This window comes from Pinus tabuliformis, chromosome 5_2 (assembly GCF_031772625.1).
Source record: "Pinus tabuliformis cultivar Carrire ecotype Pingquan chromosome 5_2, CPIR1, whole genome shotgun sequence".
Taxonomy (NCBI): domain Eukaryota; kingdom Viridiplantae; phylum Streptophyta; class Pinopsida; order Pinales; family Pinaceae; genus Pinus; species Pinus tabuliformis.
In genome coordinates, this window is record NC_142306.1 from 355,291,772 (window position 1) to 355,315,682 (window position 23,911).

Genomic DNA, 23,911 nt, shown 5'->3' on the forward strand with positions numbered 1-23,911 from the left:
ACCAGGATGGGAAGCCTGATACAAATAAATCTGGTAACAACGCTGGTGGTGGTAGAAATGTGTCTAGAAAGAAAGTCATGTTTCCATGCAAGTTGTGTAGTGGAGACCATTTAACTCATCTCTGCCCTAAGATTGAAGATGCTCAACGCTTGTTAGGACAGCAAGGGACTTCTAGTTCTCAGGCTGTGTTAACCAACCCTTTTCCCCAAGGGCAGCAACTTCTTGCTGGCGCGAGTTCAAATCCTGGTACCTTCGCAGGGGGCAACCAGGAAGGGGAAAAATCATCAAATGTTTTCATGATGGGTTCTAACGTCCATGTGACTACTCGGTCACGTGATTATGGTGAAGCCGAAACTTCCAAGGACAAGACTGTTCCCGGAAATACCGACCTTCATATTGAGCGACCCCCTGTTGAGACTATACCACGGATACCGAAAGGTTCCGCTAAACGCGCGACTATTAATCCTAATGCTAGGGTTGCCCAGAATTACTCCATTGTTGAGGATCTGGCTCAGAGTCTGTGCGCTATGTCTACTTTAGAGGTTCTCCAGTCGTGTCTGGCTCAACGAAGTGCTTTACTTTCCGCGATTGGGGCAGTTGATCCAACTAATTCTTTAGTGCTCACTTTTGACATGTTAAATGTCAAAAAGCGACTCCCTCATCATATGGCTTTCCAAATAAAGTCTACATATCGGAAAATCAACATTTTTCGTACCGTTATCGATGAAGGAGCTTCCACGTGCATCATGTCAATGTCATGTTGGAAGGCTATTGGATCGCCTTCGGCCGTTCCTTCACCTACCGTCTTGACTGCATTTGATGGTCATTCTCATAAGCCGCATGGGATTATCCCGGCCTTTCCTATATGTGTTGGGGGGAAGGTCATCAATATTGAAGTAGAAGTCATAGATGCTAACCTAGACTATAATCTCCTCTTAGGAAGGAACTGGGTATACGAAATGGACGCCGTTGTTTCGACTCTGTTTCCTGTCATTTGCTTTTCTCATGAGGGGAAAATCGTTAAGGTTGATCAATTGGATTATTGTCCAGTCGATCCTCAAGCAAGCTCTGACTCTACTATTCCCTTAGTGTATAACCATCGTCCGCCTACTGAGAATTTAGGAGTAGGTATGTATTCCTAATTGATGGGTACCTTTGATCTTCCCTCTCCTTTCGCTAAAATCAATGCCATTTCATCATCTAAGGAGTCTCCTTGAGAAGAGTTTTTTCGAACTTGTTATTTTTCAGACCCTTGGACCTTGCCTTCACCTATGACCACATTAGTTGAAGGACAAGTAAATGGAATGGCATTCCCTATATCTGCAACTGAGCTTAGATATCAGTCTATCGTAAACTCTGCAGACGACCACTCGACTCCTTTTTCCGAAGAGGAGTTAGATGGTGATGTGGCCCCGGCCTGGAGCCTTAATTCTACCTCTACCTTGGACTGCTTAGATTCAGTTTTACCTTCTGAAGAAGCAATCCTCGAAGTAATGATGGGTATAGATTGACCTTGGGAAGACTTACACCATCGTTCATACTTTCTTCCTCCATTGCAGGAAGTAGAATCTAGATTCTCCGAGCTTTGTACTAGTGATGTTTGTACGGTGTCAAATCCTTTGGCTCTAGCACATGTTCATGCCGAAGGTAATATGTCGGTGATTTCAAAAATGATACCTATAAACATCTCTAGGGACCCTAACGTGATCGAGAATCTCTTCATCGGAATTGAATGTTCCCCTGAAGAAATTCAAATTCACACCGACCTGTTCAAGGAATTTTGAGATGTATTTGCTTGGTCTTATGAAGAAATTCCTGGCATTGATCCTTCTATAGTTCAACATGAGATCAAGACGTATGAGAACGCCAAACCGGTTCGTCAAAGGCTTCGGCCGGTTAACCCTAGGAAAGTGGCAGCTATCAAAGTTGAAGTTGAGAAGCTACTAAAGGCGGGTTTTATATACCTTGCTCCTCTTACTGATTGGGTTTCTAATCCAGTCCCTGTAGATAAAAAGAAAGGAACAATCCGAGTATGCATCGATTTTAGGGACCTAAACAAGGCTTGTCTGAAAGATAATTACCCCACGCCATTCATTGATCAGATTATCGACGAGTGTGTCAGTAATGAGATTTTTTCCTTCATGGATGGTTTTTCTGGTTATAATCAAATTTCTATCCGTCCTGAAGATCAACATAAGACAACCTTTATATGTCCCTGGGGTACCTTTACATATAGAAAGATGCCTTTTGGTCTTAAAAATGTTGGAGCCACTTTTCAGCGGGCCATGTCATATTCTTTCCATGACATCAAACATGTCATCGAAGCATACTTGGATGATCTCACTGCTCGTTCTCGAAAGAGAACTGATCACCCTAGTCATCTTTGATTGGTTTTCGAGCGATGTCATTTTTATAAAATCCGGTTGAATCCCAACAAGTACGTTTTCGCGGTTACGTCCGGTCGGCTGTTAAGGTTCATCTTGTCAAATGAAGGGATTCAGGTTGATCCCTTCAAGGTTGAGGCAATAGTTCAGTTGCCTCCCCCGTCCTCAATTCGACAACTTCAAAGTCTTCAAGGGAAGGCTAATTTCTTAAGACGGTTTATAGCGAACTATGATGAGATCACTAAAGGGTTCATGCGTTTGCTACGGAAAGGAGTTCCATTTGTATGGGACGACTTTGCGCAGTGATCATTTGATGCTTTACAAAAGGCATTAGTCTCTGCCCCGCTTTTGAGTCCACCGGATTATGGTAGAGACTTTCTTTTAGATCTCGCTGCAGCAGAATCAACCATTGGTATGGTTCTCATTCAGGAGGACGATGCTCTCACCGAGCATGTGATTTATTATTTGAGCTGAGGCTTAATAGGTCCTGAACTTCACTATTCTCCGCTTGAGAAGTTGGCCTTGGCAGCTATCCATGCTGTCTAGCGGCTCCGTCATTATATCCTGCTACGAAAAACTTTTGTCTTAGCGGCGGACAATCCATTTCAATTTGTCCTTAGTAGGCGAGTGATTGGGGGCAAATATAATCGATGGATAGTCATTTTTCAAGAATTTGATCTCGAGTTCTTGTCTGCCAAGTCTAAGAAATCCATGGTTTTCGCTGAGCTAATTTCTGAGCTGCCTTGTGGAGAGGATACTGTTTATGAGGAAAGTTTTCCCGATGAACATTTATTCCTCAAATCTTCACTCGACCCTTGGTATGGAGATATCATTGTTTATCTCCAGACTTCAAAGTTTCCCTCTACTTTCTCCAAGGATGAACGTCGCAAATTACGTCACCTGGCTAAAAACTATGTTATCATTGGTGACACATTATACCGTCGAGGGGTTGATTCAATCCTTCGGTGCTGTTTAACCTTAGAGGAAGTAGAGTCAGCGCTCAATGACTACCACAGTGGAGCTTGTGGTGGTCATCTATCAGGGCTTGCTACAGCCCAACGCATCTTATGTGCTGACTATTTTTGGGTTTCACTCTTTAAAGACTGTGTGGAAGTGGTCAAACGCTGTCACCCTTGTCAAATATTCACTCGGAAGATGTGTGCGCATCCAGCTCCTCTTTTCCCCGTTGTCACCGTCGGTCCCTTTACTAAGTGGGGTATTGATTTTACGACTTGTAATCCGCCTTCAGCGGTGAATCACAGGTACATTATCGTGGCCGTAGACTACTTTACGAAGTGGGCCGAGGCCATGCCTACTTACAAGAATGATAGTGACACGGCAGCATTGTTCCTTTTTAATCAGGTTATCTCAAGATTCAGTATCCCGAGAGAGATTTTCTCTGATCATGGCAGTCATTTCCAGAATCAACTGATGTCTGAATTGGCTCTCAAATTGGGTTTCCGGCAAGAGCATTCGTCTCCTTATTATCCTAAGGCCAATGGACAGGTTGAGGCAGTCAATAAAACTCTTAAGACGATCATCTGACAGAAAATCGACAAAAATCGATCCAATTGGCACGTTATGTTGTATTCGGCTCTTTGGGCATACCGAACCTTCCTAAAAACGGCTACTGGTTTTACACCTTTTTAGTTGGTTTATGGGATGGAATCTATCTTTCCAGTTGAATGTGAAATTCCATCTCTTAAGTTAGCTGTTGAGCTCCTTCCTGAGACTTCGAGTCTCGAAGAGTGCCTCCTTCACTTGGAACATCTCGATGAGCAGCGTCGAGATGCAACCACAACGAATGAGGCTCATAAGAAAAGGGTCAAAATGCAGTATAATAAATCTATCCATCCTCGAGTCTTTTCTGAAGGTGACCTTGTCTTGGTCTATGACCAAGATAAAGACACCTTGGGGGCAGGCAAATTTAAGCCTATGTGGTACGGTCCTTTTATTATTAAACGAGTTTTAGAAAAAGGGTCGTATGAGTTAATCGATTTTGAGGGAAACAAGCTGGCGGAGCCCCAAAACAGGCTCTACCTGAAGAAGTACTTTGCTTAAGTAGGAGTTAGGCAATGGCTTCTTTGTACATTATGTATATTTGTACATATATCATCGAGAGTTTTTGATATCAACACTTTTTGGTTTGCTGTGGTAGGTGTTGATGGATGACTTGGTCTATTTTGGGTTCACCGATGGTGCTAGTCAACACACTCGGAATCTCGCTTCCGCAGCTTGGGTACTCTATTATCCAACTGGTCAATTGATGGTATCAAGAGGCGTATGCATCAGTCCTGCTTCAAACAATATGGCTGAGTATACTGCCGTTATTAATTTATTATCCGAGGCAATCTCTCATGGGATCGACTTGTTGGTAGTTTATCTTGATTCTCAATTGATAGTGTCACAATTAAACAACATTTATCGGGTAAGGGATCCATGTTTATATCGCCAGTATTTAAGGGTGAGGTTGTTGCAAAGATCATTTACTTATATTAATTATTTGCACATTCCAAGATCTCATAATTGGTTAGCTGATTCTATCGCTAATCAGGCATTAGACTGGCACATCAATCATTCATCACAATAAAATCAAGCATCAAAAAGTCGAACTATATATATATATATATATATATATATATATATATCATAAAGCGCCTCGAGTGTACATATGTGTGTCCAAAAATATACAAAATTGGGACTCAAATGCCCGTAATCATGTCCGGCATATCTAATACCCCAACTCAAGATGAGTGGCCAAGTAGGTAACTATCGCATTGGCCACACGCCGAAAAGTGCGAACCCAATCGCGTGGCATGCCAACCACATGACGCTGCATATCCTCAGGAAGGTCCTCTATGGCAGCCATCGGTACTCGGCAGCTCAGTCTCGCCAAGTGTCGCTGGACATTGTGTAGAGTCTGTTCTGTATCAGCAGACGCCTCTTCGGCTCCTCGGTCGTGCCGTCCATGTCGCAGGAACCCATCTGGTCGTACCGGCCCAATGTCTGGAACATGATCATCATATCAGTCATTTTAATCTCATCAATTTTTTTTTTCAAAATTCATCATTATATTTGAAAAATCCAAAAAAATCATAAAATCAAAAAATTCTTACCAATCTCACCCCATGCTGCGTTCGGTGGTAACGCTAGATCAGGATCTCCTCAGAAATCCAGCCCAGCATAGGGGTAGTCATCCACGGCGATGATCTGCTGATCCCACCAGGTGAAGAAGTCATCGTCGAAGGCAGTCCTTGGGACCTCCCCACCCCCCAGACGTTTCATCAGATCAACCCACCGACCCATGTGTGGATCGCGTGGGGTGCTGATGGAAATTGCTACCCTGGGGTGGAGTGCGGGAACCTTCTTGAAAAAGAAAGTACACAGGATAGTCCCATATCCAAATTTTTTTGTCTGTCCCCTCCTGATAGAAGTGAGCTGGCTCTTCATGCTGGCCAGAAGAGGAGTACACCAGTCGAACACAGTAGTGAGACAGTCAACTGCCACGCTCATGCTTAGCCATGATGCCTGATGCAGAGAGGACGATCTGTTCACTCGAGTTATGGTGAACATGATTATCCTCAACGATAAACTCGCCACATGTGTGATGGAAATCTAGCTCCCAACCTTCTTGGGATGTCCCGGGCAATATATCTGTACATAGTCCTCTATCGTGAGACTGCTCCAGGTCCTGCCCCGGGAATGTACTACCTCTCCCCTTCGGGAAAGGCCCGTGATGAAATAGATATCCTCCACTTCTACCCTGAGTGGCATCTGATCGATCATAAAGGCTTCCTCCTCGACGTCCCAATAATCAATGAGCATCTCAAGCAGACATGTTTTTGCTTTCATATTCGGCAGTTTGAAGAATTTAAGCAAACCGCATCCCCGTAGGGCATCTAAAGCTTCTGGACTGTTCATAACTTCATTATCCACCGCTGCGTGCTCTCTTTCACGCCACGTGATAGGTATTCTGAGAAAAAAAATGATTTGTAACCGTTAGTTTTTGTTTAAAAATTGTTCGCGGTGTATACGCGGGTCCCTGTGCACACAGTCCCGTATAGGGCCCGCGTGTATGTGGGTTTCATATTACCAACCCGCGTATACGTCGTGGAGAAATTTTGGGCAAAAAATTCAACGGTGAAACATTAATCAAAAATCTTAAAACCAGTCACAATCAATTGCAAGCTAAGTATAAGAGTTACCTGGAGGTTTTTGAAGAATTTGAACAGTTGAATCTGGCTATGGGAAGTTTGCTTCTTTTGCTCCAAATCCTTTGCTCTCAAACTCAAATGGTAAAAATGGTGAGTCCAAAATCCTTTTTATAAGTTTTGAAAATGCAAAATTTTATTTTGTTTGGCCTCATGTGACTTTTAACTTGGGAGCTTGGAATGTCGAGATTGGTTTGTTTTTTAGGACATTTTGGACGTTTTTCGACAATTCGAGACGGTTCCATGACTGCTGACCCGTCATGGAAAGTATCATTTTCTCACCGGAATATAGGATAGGGACACCATTTTTCCGTTGCATTATGCATACTAGCCTCCATTTGCTGATATATCTGCCATAGGGTCGACCCCATCATGTTATGGTTCGTAAGCCATCTTCACTCGCCGATTCTTTAAATCATGACATGATGGTAGAGCCATCCTTTACATGGGCATTGTAGTTAGCACCTCACTGACATTTGTTGCCCATGCTGCTCCGATTTGAGTAGGCTCAGGAGTCCTCTGTAGTCCCGCCATGACTTATGCGTTGAAGACTCATTCCTCTTTGCTTCTTCGCTTCGTTCTGGCCTTATACCCTAGAGGTGCCTTTGTGTTGAGTTGTACTACTGCATTGCATGTTGACCACTTGCACCTTTTTCCTGGAGCCAGCTTCACTTGGACTCGTGTTTAAGCCAACTTTTGACCATGACGACTGCAAAATCAACCTTGCATACCTTTGACTTCTGCAGCTTGACACACCTTGACCCGTGGAAGGAACACACCTTTGAGTGTCACTGACCAGTTTTCGCCTCCCTGCATTGAGAATAGGAACGTTCCATTCCCAGGAACTAGATCATCTGTTTCACCGACACTCGTTCTTTCCACTATACCATAACATTCTTTTATTCTTTTTCAAGCTTAACAGAAAAAGACAAAAAAAAATTAAATATTCCAAAAAGAGCGGGAATGGGACAGTATTTCCATTTTATTGTTGGCAACTAGAGTCAGTCGTGTCGCCCTTGAACAAAGCACTCAAAACAAAGTCTCCTCCATTTGGGTGGGATTCAGTTTGACTTAGGTATGCCTTAACCTTGTTATTGAGTCAGTTCTCCCCCGATTGGTTATCTCTTCCAATCATATGGAGGGTTCGTTCGTGCCTCCTGCATGACGAACTTATACATAGTCATCATATGCTGCGACATAGTCACATTGAGTCGTGCTTTTGTTCAAGGGAAGTTAGCCTGAGTCGGCCTTTCTGCGGTGTCTATTGACTCATTTTTCAGTCGGCCATCCCTGGTTGTCAGTATCATGTCTGTTACACTAAAATTTGTCACCATGACTATTTGTAGTCAGTATGGCTCCATCAATAACCATATTGTCCTCCTTGGCAAGTCTTATACCTCTGCTCCTCATGTCAAACTCCAAAAAAGAGAGAAAGCCTTTAAAAATCAATATAACTCTGGTTACGCAGTTTCTCCTACCCTTACCTACATGTACGCACCTCAAGCACATAATACCTGCGTACTTGTACACTCTGTCTGTAAAGGGGTGGGTGCGTACTCCTGTAAAAGTCAAAAGGCACAAGTTTTACTTCAAAATACTTACTTGTGGTCGATTCTAGAGCATTCTAGAAGATGGTTTGACGTGGATTGAGCGCCTCCAGATGGTTCATGCATCCCAATGAAAGAGGAACTTATCCCATCAAGAGGGGAGCTATCCCTTTGAAAGAGGAGCTTATCCCATTGATGGTGGACCTGATTAACTTCCTCCAAAGCATTATAAATACAGGCATTGGGCCAGAGGGAGGGGAGGTTGAAAGCTGAACATTCCCAAGGGTAGATGCTGCTGAAATTAGGACTCCCTTATAGAGCTTGATAGGAGAGATTCCAATCCTTTCTTAGCTTCATTTGGAAGTGGGTGAGCTGATCAAAGTAGAGGAGAACTCTTGCTGGACCCTGGGAGGGACCTGCAAAACACCAAGGCACTGGTTGTAATGGTTTCTTTTGTTTCCAATTAATAAAGTTAAGTTCATTTTTCTCAACAAGTTGTTATATATAATTTGTTTCATAAACTCCTTGGTCTTTATAATGAATATGTTTTATTATATGAGTTATTCAGGTGCTATGTAATCGTTTGCTTGTTAGTGAATGCAGGCTTCAAGGAGAAGGAGCTCATCTGGATCGAAGAGGCTTGGCTGCTACAAACAACGTTGGACTAAAGGTATGCCTTAAACACCTGGTTGCTTTTATTTTAAATGCATATTTAGGGAAAGATAGTGCTTGATTGTTTTGTTTGTCACTAGAAAGCCTTAGCTTCTAGGGAGGTCAGTTTTGTTCCTCAAAATTGACTCTTCCGCATGACAAAATGGCGACTCCACAGGGGAATCCATGGATTTGATTGATTTCTCTTTTGATTGATACTTTGATTTGAGAAAATCTGATTTCTTTCTAGTTTTTGACTGATTGACTGTGAATTTGGGTGGAATAGCTTAGGGTTGAGTTAGTTTTTATTTTTCTTGATTTTGAGAGTAGTACAAACCCTTTGTGTTAAGCACAGTGTGTACCTGTACGCACTTCTGCTTTGTACACAGAGCATGGCCGCACCTGTGCAAACAGGCTGCCTGCGTACCCTGTCAAAAGTTTAGAAAATTTCCATTTTTTCCTTTTTACCTATTAGATTTTGTTTATAGCTTGTTTATTACTGCCCAGATCCACTGGTTACATGTCAAAAGTTTTCATCTAAGCTTGTTTCATTAGCATCAAGGGTTTTAGTGAAGTTCATAGAAATTCTAGCCCTAGGTTTGATTTTTGTATTGGTCTTGTAGTGACTTTGGCTTTAGAAGTTGTAAAAACCTTGGATATCCCTGGTCTTTTCAGTCTTCTTAAGAGTCGGACCTTTCGTAAAATCCACCTTTGTTTGAGAAACCTACCGTTGTGTTGTCTCTTTGTGGAATTTCGAGAAGGTTTGTCTGTTAAGCTGTGAATTTCATTCTTAAGAAAAAGAACAAGAGTTTTTGATTTTTGTTTTTGACTGATTTATGATTCTGCATGAATTAGTCCTTGGTTGAATTTTAACTGAGTAAAACATCCTGGAATTATATTTTGTAGGCTTTTACCTCATTATATTTGCTTTTAGGTAAATTTCTCTTAGATTTGCTTTTAGATAAATTTCTCTTAGATTTTCATAGATCTTAAAATTGATTTTTGTTAAGTAGTTTTACATGCTTTGTTAAAATAGGAAAAATACAAAAAAATCTTTTGAAGAAAGTTTGTTTTAGTAGCATTTGAAGTCTTTGAAAAGAGAAAGGAAGTTTTCGTGAAATAATTAGTGGTCTTGTGTTGTGTGCTTTGGAAAAGATAAAGAGAGTTTTTCTTTGATTTTCATTTTTAAGAAAGTTGTCTTTATAAATTTTGCATTCTCCAACTCTCTTAGCTAGGGAATTCATTGAAAAGGAAAGATTGTTTTTTCATCCTAGGTGCATCTTTTTAGTGGATTTGAGTCGAGTCTACACATCATCAGTTTCATCTCCGCTACCTATTGTCCTAAAAAAAAGCCATAAAAATTAACGCTTAAAGTAAAATTAACTTAGTAACTTTTTATTTACTAGGGCTCTGATACACCAACATAGATCAGGCTACTGTCTTGGAGTAGGAGAGTAATTAACTCTCAAGACAGTAAAAACAAACAAGTAGCTTATCTTGCGGTAGGATAAATCCAATTGTTACATTTATGCTCTGGGAAAGCTCCTCTTAAAGGAGAAGCACGAGATCGTGTCCGAACCAGTGAGGGGATCAATCCTCCTTCATTGGGAAAGACGCCAGATATGCACGTACTACAAACGGTAAACCTCAGATTAACCATTGTCGAGGAGCCTGGGGTCACTTGTCGGTAAACCTTGGATTATTGTCAAGGAGCTGGCAAGGGGATTGAGCTTGTTACTCTGCCCTTGCGTGTGTATCGGATCGTAGACTGTTCCCCCAGGTATATTTGTTTTCGTTGGTGACCTTAGTGACTATTATCTTTAGGATTCTTCCTAAGGTGACGGTGGAGGGAAGATCCCACTGTACCCGGAGCAGACGTCGGCTAGACTCACTTGGATTTTCTGGGGGGTTCACTTCACTCGGGATGGTTAAAGTGGAGGAACTTGTGCCAGTCTATTCATTAAGCAGGTTGCCGGGGTAACTGTTCCACCCGCCACTTCTGTACTAAATTCTGTGATGTTGGATTTCATCACCAACTAGTGTTTTCGGTCCGGAAGGTTACTATTTGTGTGTGGTTTGACGCCCTAGATTCTTTAGGCGTGTGATTCAAATTTGTTTGGTTCTTTAGAGACTTTAGGCGGTTTGCTTTGAGATTTTACTTTGTTTGCATGTGCAGTAGTTAAAAGTTTTTAGCTGTGGCTGAATTACTGAGACAGTCCCATAGACTTCGGGGCCAGTCTCCTAAGGTTGTAACCGTGACCGATTTGTTGAGGAAGTCCCGTAGACTTCGGGGCCAACCTCCTGAAGACGTCCCGGGTCAATACAAAGGTTTGAAAGTCCTCGTAACTCCTAGTGGCAGTAAATTAGGGTCACCTGAAGAAGGAGAGTCTTTGTTGGTTGTTCATCCTGATTACCAAACTCTAGAAACATGTTATAATCCTGAAGCTATTTCGGTTTCCGAACTTGCTGGTAGCTTTTCATCTACTAGTGATATAGGTGAAGAACCTGAGATATCTGAACCTGTTACTCCAACATCGGGGTTAGTCTCTCCAACTTCTAGTGCTCATAATTCACCTAGGGTAGAAAGAGTCATCACCGAAAATCTTCCTTCTGGTTTGATAGCTATTGAAGAACTTGCTCCGGAAGAAGAAATAGGCGTCCCTATCCCTGAAAATCAACCTACTATTGATCTAAGGGAGCGTGAATCAATTTTTTACAGTCCACCTAGAAGTACTACTTGGTATCTTTCTTTAACTAATTATTTGGACAACTCAGGGTTAAGTTTTTCTCCACCTCGTGCTCCTTATCCACCTAGAGCTCTTTATACTCCTGTAAATATGTTTGGTCAGTCGTCCATGTTTACTCAATCGCCTGAATCCTATTTGTACGACGGTCCTTCTGTTCCCTCTGGGTATCAGTCACTTTCTGGTACTTTTGTGGGAGCATCTCCTCAACCCATTGAACATGGGTTGTTAACTGGAAACAATGGTAATAAACCGTTGAGCGTAGGAGACATTTTCATGATTTCAGGTTCTATTCCCAATTCTCAACCTCAAGGTGGCCAGTTACCGCCTGGGGGGCAGCCTCAATTAACGCCTGGGGGGCAACCTCAAGGACAGTACGTGCCTACGGTACAATACAATCCTCAAGGTCAACCCCAGACTCAATATGTACCCCAAGGTCAACCCCAGTATCAATTTATACCTCAAGGTCAACCCCAGTATCAGTACATGCCTCAAGGGTATCTACCCCAAGGTCAGTACTCGAACCAAGGTTTCCAACCACCCCAAGGTCAATATTATGTTCAAGGTATGGGAAATGTACCTTTCAATTATCAATCCTACCCTCAATCTGGTTATGGATCTCAATATCCTCAACCTGTTATGGGTCAATACCTCGGAATGAACATAGTGTGGGATCCATCGCAAGTTCAACAGGTGTTGCAACCAAATGTACAGTTGTCATCTCAAACTAGACAACCCTTAGTTTCTGGTTCACCCCAGCAACCAGTCCAGTCTAATATTAAAACTTCTGTACCTTCGGTAGTTTCTCAGTCTGGGCCTATTTCGCCTCGTACTCCATCTCAAACGACTGCTGCAACTGCCGCAACATCTGTTCAATCTACCCCACTTACTTCTAGAGTATCGACAGCTCCGGTTTCTACTGTTCCTGTATCTACTCCTCAGACATCTTTACCATCGTCTGGATCCACAATTCAAACTATGGTTCAGATGCCTGTAGGACAACCTGGTTTAAGTACAGTTGTCACAAGTCAACCACAATTCACTTATCAACCGTACCAGGGACAGTACCAATTCGGTCCTGCTGTTTAGCAGCCAGTTTACCAGTATCAACCGTATCCTGGGTACACATATCAACAACCACAACAACCCCAGTACGGTCCGGTTAATCCTGGTTTTCCGGGAGGATAGAATATCCTGAATGCAATTCCTATTCCAAGTTATCTCGGATATCCTCCTCCTGGGCAAGGATAATTTTAGGGGCGAATGTTCGCCCTTTGGCGAGATTAAGGGGTTTTAAATTTTTAGTGGGCGAATATTTTGTATCATAGTACATTTTTACAAATCACCTCAAATAGCCCACCTTATTTTAAGGGAGAGGGTAAAAAAGGTAAATTTAGCCCTTGAAATTAGGACTTACAACCTTCCATTCGCCCATTTTCAAGAATAGGTTTTATTTAAGTGAATCCTATGGGCCAAATACCATATTTATAAAAGAGGTATGGTAAATTAATAAAAATATAAATAAATGAGAGGTATGGTAAATAAATAAAACATTTTTTATATTTACTCCATAAGTCACTTTATATACATGTAAGGGTATAAACAAATAAAAATATAAGTAAAGTGGAGGTATGGTAAATACATAAAACGTCTTTTTATACTTACTCAAAAGGCATGGTAAATAAATAAAAATATAAATAAACTAGAGGTATCGTAAATAAATAAAACCTCTTTTTATATTTAGTCCATAACCCTCGTTCTATTTATGAAGGCTCAAGAAAGAGGTTTTATTTAAGTGAATCCTATGGGCCAAATACCATATTTGTAAAAGAGGTATGGTAAATTAATAAAAATATAAATAAACGAGAGGTATGGTAAACAAATAAAACATTTTTTTATATTTACTCCATAAGTCACCTTATATTTACGAACACTAAAAAAATGGGTTATATTTAGGTGAAACCTATGGCCAAAATACTATGGGACAAATACCATGGACTAGATTGTTATTAATACCATGCAAAAAACCATTATTAACCCTAATATTAGAATTAATAAAAATAAAAATGGCACATGGTATTGACCCATGGTATTCACCAAAATGGCACATGGTATTGACCCATGGTATTCACCTCGAATGTAGCCTATTTAAATGGGGGAATTAAACCAGCATGTAGCCTATACTAAGATTCACTAGGACTTTACAAAGTTTTATTATTTAGTGAAAGACTCGCCAAGATCTTACAAGATTTTATAATTGAGTAAAATATTCACCATGCTTGGTGAGAGATTCGCCAAAAAATTTTATATACATATTATATTATTGATAAAATCGCCTTCCATTTTTCCTATATACCATGGAGATTCGCCCATTTATTATATTTATAAATTTAGGGGGGCTTCTTAAAATTTTCCCTACTCCTGGGGCTGGTCTCGTGACCCAGAGTTTTAGGGATCCTAATCAGCAGTTACTGTTTATCGCAACTTTGGACTTACCAGACTTGTCATGCCTAACGAACGGTCCAATTAATTATCTTCCATTTTGGCCGCCAATGCCAAACAAGTTTCCCAGTGACATTCCCAAGTTCGAAGGTAAGTCTGGAGAGGACCCGTCGAATCATGTGATGACTTACCACCTCTGGTGTGCCTCTAATTCCATCTCGGATGATTCGATCTGCTTACGTCTTTTCCAGCGCACTCTCATTGGTCTCGCGGCCAAGTGGTATATTGAGTTACCACGGGTCTCTTTTTATAATTTTAGCCAGTTAGCTACCTCGTTTTTAACTCATTTTCAGTTGCCAGTCAGATATCATAATGGCACGGAGTTAGTAACTTCATTAAAATAATCGACGTCCACTTATATTTCCGATCATATTCATGAATGGAGACGTCGAAGGCAGTTAGTGAAAGTTTTTATCCCGGACCAGATCTTAGCTGAATGGTTTGTTAAATCATTGTTACCAAAGATTACTGAAGACGTAGCTAAGGCCGGAGTAGTTACTGAGGAGCAAGTGATTGCTCAAGCGCAGTACCTTGACTTAGTTTATACTCAGTCAGGTACGTTACACGAAAATATCCCAGATCTTCCAAAGTCAAATCAAATCGCTGCAGCTCCTTCGGGATCTCATGTTGCTGATGGCATGATTGGTATGGTAAACACTAAAAGCAAGAAGAAATCCTCAAAGAATTCTTCTCCTATTATAACCTTACCAGACTCCCCGACAGGAGATTCTTCTATTGAGGTTTCCGCCAATATTCACGCTGTAGAGTCATCTACGGCTAAATCAAAATCCGGTGGAAAGAAGAAAGGGAAGAAGAAGAATAAAGCAGATAAAACTCTAAAGGAGAAAACTGAAAAGGCGGAATCCAATGATGAAAAGCGCAAGCCTCATTATCCATGTCTTATTTGTGAAGAAGAACACTTTACAAGAGACTGCCCTCATCGAGCAGAGGTTGTGAAGATCGTCAAAGGTTCCCAAACTCCTGCTATTTTGAAGGATCCATTTCTAAAGCAGGATAGTAAGATGATAGGTTCTTCCTCGAATGCCAATGAAGAACCCATATTGATGATGTCCCATGTAAGGATTGCGACTCGATCGCAAGATTATGGTAGTAAAAGTCCTGTTGATGGTAAAGAAGCAGAATCTTCTCATTCTAATCCATCAACCTCAGCTCCCGGCTCCGATCCGCTACAGATCGAGAAGCCTAACCCAGACTTAGTAATCAAACCGCCCGCCAAGGGTGTACTTCAAAGGTCTGCTTTCAATCCACATGCGAGAGCGGCCCAGAATTATAACATTGTTGAGGACTTAACTGTTTCACCCTCAGCAGTGTCGGCTTTGGAAGTGCTGCAATCATGTCCAGCACAACGTAAATTACTTTTGTCGGCTATTGGAGCTGTTATTGTTCAGGACCCGAACCTAATAATCTTTGATCTAGAAAACAGTACACCGTGTTTGCCTCATCAAATGGCTTTCCAGATCCCAGTGATAGTCAAAAACAGGCCTATTCATCGGACTGTAATTGATGAGGGAGCTTCCACGTGTATTATGTCGATACAGTGTTGGAGATCGCTTGGTTCTCCTTCACTAAATCAATCCCCGACAATTCTTAAGGCCTTTGATGGCCGTGGGTTTCATCCTTTTGGCATTCTATAGGATTTGCCTGTAGGGGTTGAAGGAAAAACCGTTAGTCTAGATGTGGAGGTGGTTGATGCCCTTCTAGACTACAACCTTCTCTTGGGTCGAAGTTGGACTTACGCTATGACAGCGGTCGTTTCATCGGTCTTCCGAGTAATAAAGTTCCCACATAATGGAAAGATCATAACAATAGACCAGCTGGCTTACTTTTCATTTGACCCATCCTCTTCAGAGAGTATTCAGCATGTCGGTAAAACGACTATCCCTTATAAGGATGTTGGAGTAGGATTAGTTAAAGATGTCGGTTTATTGGGAACTTTTCCTTTTCCTCCTATCAACGCATTGTCTTCATTTGCATCCATTCATATGATTACATCAGACACCATTGTTTATGACGATCCTTGGATCGTTCCTTCTGAATCTGACATAGACTCATTTGGTGATGCTATGCCTTTGAGTCCATATGAAATTGCCTATGAAGTCGTGCAGTCTTTTACCGACCCGTGTTCAACCAAAATCGACCAAATGAATGTGGTCCATGAGGAATCACTTTTCACATCAACCTCGGAGTTAATAGCATTTCCCGAAGTTGTTTCATCTGACGAGCAACTTCGTGAAGTCTTATGTGTAGGCGATTTACCATGGGAAGATCTCCATCACAGATCTTCGTTTTTACTTGAGGATGATCGTTTTGAAGATGATTTCTCATCAATTTTTACAGCTGAATATGTCAAGGAAGCTCAGAATCCCATGAAACATCCTGATTCAGAGCTGAATTTGGGAAACATCTCTCGAACTATTCCCATTGACATTTCGGTCAAGCCTGGAATTGTTGAGAACATTCATATAGGTGCCTCGTGTACAGATGATGAAATTCAGACATACAAGGCCCTATTTCAAGAATTCCACGACGTGTTTGCCTGGTCCTATGAGGAAATGCCAGGAATTGATCCCGCGATTGTTGTCCATGAGATCAAGACTTACCCGGACGCTAAACCCGTCCGGCAACGTCTGCGTCAGATTCACCCACGAAAAGCGGCTGCAATTAAAGCAGAGGTTGAAAAACTGTTGAAAGCAGGTTTCATTTATCTGATCCCGTTAATGGATTGGGTATCGAATATTGTTCCAGTTAACAAAAAGAAGGGAAAAATAAGAATATGCATCGATTATAGGGACATTAATTGAGCTTTTCCAAAGGACAACTACCCAACACCCTATAGCGATCAAATCATTGATGATTGTGCCGGCAACGAAATATTTTCCTTTATGGACAGTTTTTCCGGTTACAATCAAATCAATATTCTACCTGCTGATCAACCGAAAATGGCTTTCATTTGTCCATGGGGGACATTTGCTTATTGCAAATTGCCTTTTGGACTAAAGAATGCCGGAGAAACTTTTCAAAGGGCGATGTCTTATGCGTTTCATGACATCAAACACATTGTGCAACCATATCTCGATGATTTGCCTGCTCATTCGTTACATCAAGCTGATCACCTTATCCATTTACGAGCAATCTTCATGAGGTGTAGGCATTATCGTATTCGGTTGAACCCACACAAATGTGTCTTTTGTATAGAAGTGGGGCAATTGCTAGGATTTGTAGTTTCGAAAGCCGGCATTCGCGTCGATCCCTCGAAGGTAGAAGCTATCATCAAATTGCCTCCTCCTTCGAGTCTTTGCCAACTCCAAAGTTTGCAGGGGAAAGAAAACTTTTTACGATGATTCATTCCTAACTACGCCGAGGTTACAAAGAGTTTCACACGGTTGTTGAAACAGAACGCTCAATTCTCTTGGGATGAGATAGCTCAGAAATCTTTTGATGCACTCAAACACACGTTGACCCATGCCCCGTTGTTGCATCCTCCCAACTACAACCAGGATTATTTTTTGTACCTCGCCGCCGCTCATTCCACCATTGGGATGGTCTTAGTTCAGGAAGACGAATTCGGAACAGAACATGTGATATATTACCTTAGTCAGACGTTAAATCCAACTGAGCTAAAATACTCACATGTGGAGAAATTGGCATTGGCAGTCGTTCAAGCTGTCCAACGTTTTCGTCACTACATTTTACTCCGTAAAACTACAGTCATTTCAGATTGCAACCCTATGATCTACATTTTGACCAAACAATTGCTAGGGGGCAAGTACTCTAAATGGATTGTTATCCTGCAAGAGTTCGACTTGGAGTTTGAGAAATCTAAGTCTACGAAATCTTTAGTTTTTGCAGAGTTAATGTGTGACTTCCTGCGTGCTGACACGGAAACTGTGGCAGAGGAGCCCATTGCGGACGAATCTTTGTTTCTAATCAGCACTTTAGATCTGTGGTATGGGGATATCATCGTCTATCTCCAGACCCAATCCTTTCGGCCCGAAGTTTCAAAGTCAGAACGTCGGAAAATTCGATTCCAGTCCCAACAATACAAAATTATTGGAGATACTCTTTATCGCCGTGGGGCGGACTCTATTTTCCGACGTTGCTTAACTCACAAGGAAGCTGAAAGGGTTTTGAATGACTGTCACTCTAGAGCGTGTGGCGGTCATATGTCTGGGTATGCCACAGCCCAAAAGATATTGCGCGCTGGCTACTTCTGGCCGTCCTTGTTTAAAGATTGTATTACTGCGGTCTGAAAATGCAACAACTGTCAAGTGTTTGATCGAAAGATGTGCGCTCCACCTGCTCCTCTCCACCCTATAATTGCCGTTGGTCCTTTTGCCAAATGGGGTATCGATTTTATTACATGTAACCCTCACTCGGTCGGGGGGCATGCGTATATCATCCTTGCGGTAGATTATTTTACTAAGTGGGCCGAGGCGATGCCTACATTCGAGGCAGACGGCAAGACAGCTGCAATTTTCATGTTCAATCATATAATTGCTAGGTTTGGTGTTCCACAAGCGATAATCACTGACCATGGGCGCCATTTTCGAAATGTTATGATGACAAAACTTACAGGCCAGCTTGGTTTGCGTCACGATAGTTATACTCCTTATTATCCACAAGCAAATGGTCTGGTTGAGTCCATCAACAAAGTTTTAGTTATCATGATCCGATGAATCATTGGTATTCATCAGTCGAATTGGCACAACATGTTATTTTCAGCGCTTTGGGCGTACCGAACCTCAATGAAAACATCAACAGGGTTCACTCCTTTCCAACTAGTTTATGGTTTGGAAGCTCTGCTACCCATTGAATGCGAAATCCCGTCACTGCAAATGGCCATCGAGTTACTTCCAGCTACTTCCGAAGAGGAAAAGCGTTTATTATACTTAGCTCAATTATATGAGAATCGACGTGATGCTGCATTGGCGATCGAGACTCACGAAAAACGTATGAAAGTTCAGTATGATCGAAATGTGACCCCTCGAAATTTTTCGGAAGGAGACCTAGTGTTATTATATGATCAAGCTAATGATAAATTAGGTGCTGGAAAATTTTTCCTATGTGGCATGGGCCCTATATTGTCAAGCGAAAGCTAGCAAAAGGGGCCTATGAGTTGGTAGACTTTGACGGGGACTCTTTAGGTAAACCCAGAAATGGTCTTTACTTGAAGAGGTATTATGCTTAAAAGATGGGTATGGAGAATTTTTATTTAGGTTAGTTTTTCTTTCTAGCCGGTGTGTTTGTTAGTTTAGACAGTGTGCTTAGCTTAGAGAGTGTGTTTTTTTCGTCATTATTCTAGCTTATCTTGGTTTTACTCTTGATGATGCAGATGTCGATGCCTCTCCAAACATACATTGGTTTCGCTGATGGTGCTTGTCGTAGTACACGGAATATCTCTTCTGTAGCTTGGGTTATCTATTCGCCCTCTGACGAGTTAGTATCTATGCATGGGGTGAGCCTCGGTCAAACAACAAACAACATTGCAGAATACAGTGCAGTGATTGAGTTATTGTCTGAATCTATTTCATTTGGGATTCGGAGTTTGATAGTGAGGTTAGATTCTGAACTCGTTGTATTACAACTTAATAGAGTATATTCCATTAGAAATCCAGTGTTATTAAGGTTATTTTTGAGAGTGCGTCTCTTGGAACGTGAGTTTGATTACATTGAATATCAACATATTCCAAGGTCTTTAAATACATTAGCAGATGAAATTGCTTCTCAAATGTTAAATAGACATTTGCAATAATCATACATGTAAATTTAAAACCATTCCATAACATGATTTACAAGATAGGCCGGTAATAATGATATATATATATAGGAGTGTGTCAAAAAATACATCGTCTTCGATCATAGGTTGAAAAACACCTTATGATAGGCAAAAATGATAAGTACAAAAAACCAAAATGTCACATGTGTCTACAAAACGACCATCCAATCACTGGTGATGATCTCTATATGACACTACTGCACGGGCCACCCTACACAAGAACCTCCTAAAAGGTCCTGGGACCCCGACTACATAGCGCTGAAGCCTGATAGGAATATCATCTATGGTAGTCTCCGGTATATCTGCTGTAAGATGCTCTAGGTCACTTTCCAACTCAGCTAAAGTCTCTGTGGCCTCGTCTTGTGGGGTTGGTGCCGCTGCAACTGGTAGTCTCCTCTCGAAAGGCCAGAGATTGGCTGGACGTCGTGGGCCTACATTTGCATTTTGAAAATTATTACTATCAGTTTTGAGACGATATAAAAACAAACAAAAAAATAGATAGTTTAAAAAACTTGTGGAAAATGAAGTTACCTGTATCATCCCATTGTTCTCCCGGTGGAAGAACCATGTCCGGATCTCCACGAAAATCAACTCCGGCATAAGGAAAATCCTGTATAGAAAAGACCTGGTCTTCTAACCAGTGAAAGTACTCTGGAGTAAATCGAACAACCTCCGTTCCCTCATCAGGATGACGGGCCATAACCGCAACCCATCGCATCAATTTGGGCTCTCGAGGAAGCCCAGCCTCAACAGTGAGCTGTTGTGGGATCAGCATCGGAACCCTCTCTAAGCCAAAACTCACAACTAAAGGCCCATAACCAAAAGTCTTTAGCTGTCCGTTTTTGGCTCTAGTCAGTTGGCCTTTTACATTGGCCAACACAGCATCACACCAGTTGAAAATGGTACCTCGATAGCAATCAATCACCATCCGCATCTGGGATCCAGTGGCAATGTGTAAAGCGGCAGCCCCGCAAAGTCTGGTAATGGTAAAGGCAATGACCATAAGTTCAGGGCGGGATATAGTTTTGATCTCTATCCCCTTCTCCTGAGTCTGAGTGTTACACCACTCTAGTCGGAGACTAGCGATGGACTGGCCACCCGGCCTAGTCCCGAAAAGAGTCAAGTGTTCGCCTCTCTTGGGCAAACCAGTGAGAAAGTAAATATCTGTGGGCTCCATCTCGAGCTGGTGCCCTCCAATATAAAAACACTGGTCCTGAACGTTCCATCTTTCTACCAGCCACTCTAGAAATCTCACTTGGGCCCTCATGCCAGGTATGGCCCAGTATTTATAAAGGCCGCATGCCTTCAAAGCATCAATTGACAGTTGATGATTAATGGCGGCCAAATCAACATCTTCGTGCTCTCTCTCGCGCCAATCAAGCATGGTGAACAATATACACACCATAAAACATCCATTAGAGTTCATAAATCAAAAAAATTTGGTCCATTTTGGAGAATTTAGGGTTTAAAAACTCGTTTCGCGGGGTACGCACCCCGCCTTTAGGAACAAAGCGTGGGTACACAGGGTCTTTGAAGGAAAGGTGCGTACCCCCGACATTTTTCCAACGGAGAAAATGTCGGGGTATGCGGGTCCCTAGTGTGGTGCCTGCGTACGCCGAGAGGCGGTCTTTGAAACCCCAAAACCTCCAAAAAATGAAATCTGGGGCCTAAAAAAGAATTCTAAACGGATGAAATTGAAGAGAAGGATGTTCAAAATTACCTGGAAGAGACGGCGTTCGATTTCGACGGTCGGATTCTCCGCAATCTCCATGGGAAGTTTCTTGCCAAAAGCCCTTTTTCTCTCCTCAACAGTAAAATGGTAAAAATGAATTGGTAAAAGCCCTTTTTATAGGTTTTTTGGGTAAATAAATGGTAAATTTGTTTATTTTTCACCATGAAAAGGTATTTTTCAAAGCATTTTTATCTATCTTAAACAGGTATGAGTAATGTGTTGGTTTTTGTGCAGGATAAAGGATTTTCAGGGAAAATTGTCATTTTTTACAAACAAAAACATCAGAGTCATCTTTAAGCCCTTTTTTGACTCCTAAAACATGAAAAGGTTGCCGAGAGTTTCTTTTACACTCGTTAAAACGGAATTAAAAGACGGTCCTCTTACAACCCTTTTCTCACCGTAAAAACATGAAAAGATTGCCGGATTTTTGTCGTTTCAAATTCGATATTGGAAATAAAATGACGTGTCCTTGATCGCTTTTTACTTTTTAGGTCAGAGACATTAATTATGAAAGTACTCCTTGGTCGTAAAGATCAAGCGGTTCTCTCAAGTATTATTTTATACTTTTTCAGGCTTGGGAGACACAAATTTACGAAAAAGGTCAACCCTGGAGTCTTCTTAAGTTTTTCAGACTCACTAAAATTGAAAAACGCCGAGTTTCTCCTATACTGGACTCGTTAAAATTTCACAGTAAAGGACCTGTTCGATTACAAACAGGAACGGACCACTCCTTCTTAGGGTTTGAATCTAAACTAAGTTGGACTCATCCGAAGGGTGAGCTTATAATCAAGCAAATGTTATCCTCATCAAGCTTGTAAAAAATAAAGAGGTACTTGCCAGAAATGGTGGGGGAAAAGAGAGAAAAATGAGCCTATTTGTTATCCTTTGTCTCAGAAAAACCTTATCACCACTCTTGAACACGACATTTTTCATTCACCTGGGTTGGGAAATCCTTTACCTAACAGTTGATCAAACCACATTGAAAGTCTTCAGCCAGTTTCTGGGTATTAACTTTGGGTCAATTGTCACCAAGCCATCTGTTGTGTCGTTATGTGTTCAAGAGGTCACTACAAATAAACCATTCATCTGCAAAATATTTGTCATCCATCTTGACCATCCCTGAGTCAGTCCTTACAGCTACATTTCTTCAACTTGATCTATGATTTCGTGTTGTGGGCTTGCCTGCAACGGATCGCTTTCTATCGACATCAGCACATTATCTAGAAAGATGATCTAGAAATCGTCAATACCTTGAAATCTGCATGCATCAATGGCAGGTTTCTCGCCTTTGATGACAGTTTACATCATTGACTTTCGATCAAAGGATTCCGTGACATGTTCGACATCAACACATCTACTCACATCTCATGGATTGTACTGGGTACTTTGAGAACCATTGACATCACTGGTGGTCTCTCTCACACTTGTTAACAGTTTACATCATTGACTAGTAATCAAGTGGTTTCTACCATGTTCGACATCAACTTATTTATTCGCATGGATAGAATCGTACTATTTCGGGAAGTAGAAATGAAGACCCTGGATCTAGTTTCCGCCATCTAGGCTGCGAGGAGTTTTGTATTCATTATACAGTAGACTAATCATAAACAGATGGCTGCGCCCATACTGTGTCTACATGAGTCTATGATTATGATGTACTGCGAAATCATTCCTATATCAGAGCAGTAGTTAGTTTGTTAGTTAAGTTTTTGATCTGAGTATGGGAATGCCTACCTCAGCGATGATATGATCTCATATATGTATTTTGTGTTGAATATTTGCAGGTTCCAACTGGGCTCTCCACAAGATAATCCTCGAAATGATAAAGTGCTTCACCCTTCCTAGATGATATGAAACCCTAATCTACTACAGACTTCGCACTTTAGAGGGCAATCTGTTACACTAAAATTTGTCACCATGACTATTTGCAGTCAGTATGGCTCCATCAATAACCATACTGTCCTCCTTGGCAAGTCTTATACCTCTGCTCCTCATGTCAAACTCCAAAAAAGAGAGAAAGCCTTTAAAAATCAATATAACTCTGGTTACGCAATTTCTCCTACCCTTACCTGCGTGTACGCACCTCAAGTACATAATACCTGCATACTTGTACGCTCTGTCTGTAAAGGGGTGGGTGCGTACTCCTGTAAAAGTCAAAAGGCGCAAGTTTTACTTCAAAAAACTTACTTGTGGTCGATTCTAGAGCATTCTAGAAGATGGTTTGACGTGGATTGAGTGCCTCCAGATGGTTCATGCATCCCAATGAAAGAGGAACTTATCCCATCAAGAGGGGAGCTATCCCTTTGAAAGAGGAGCTTATCCCATTGATGGTGGACCTGATTA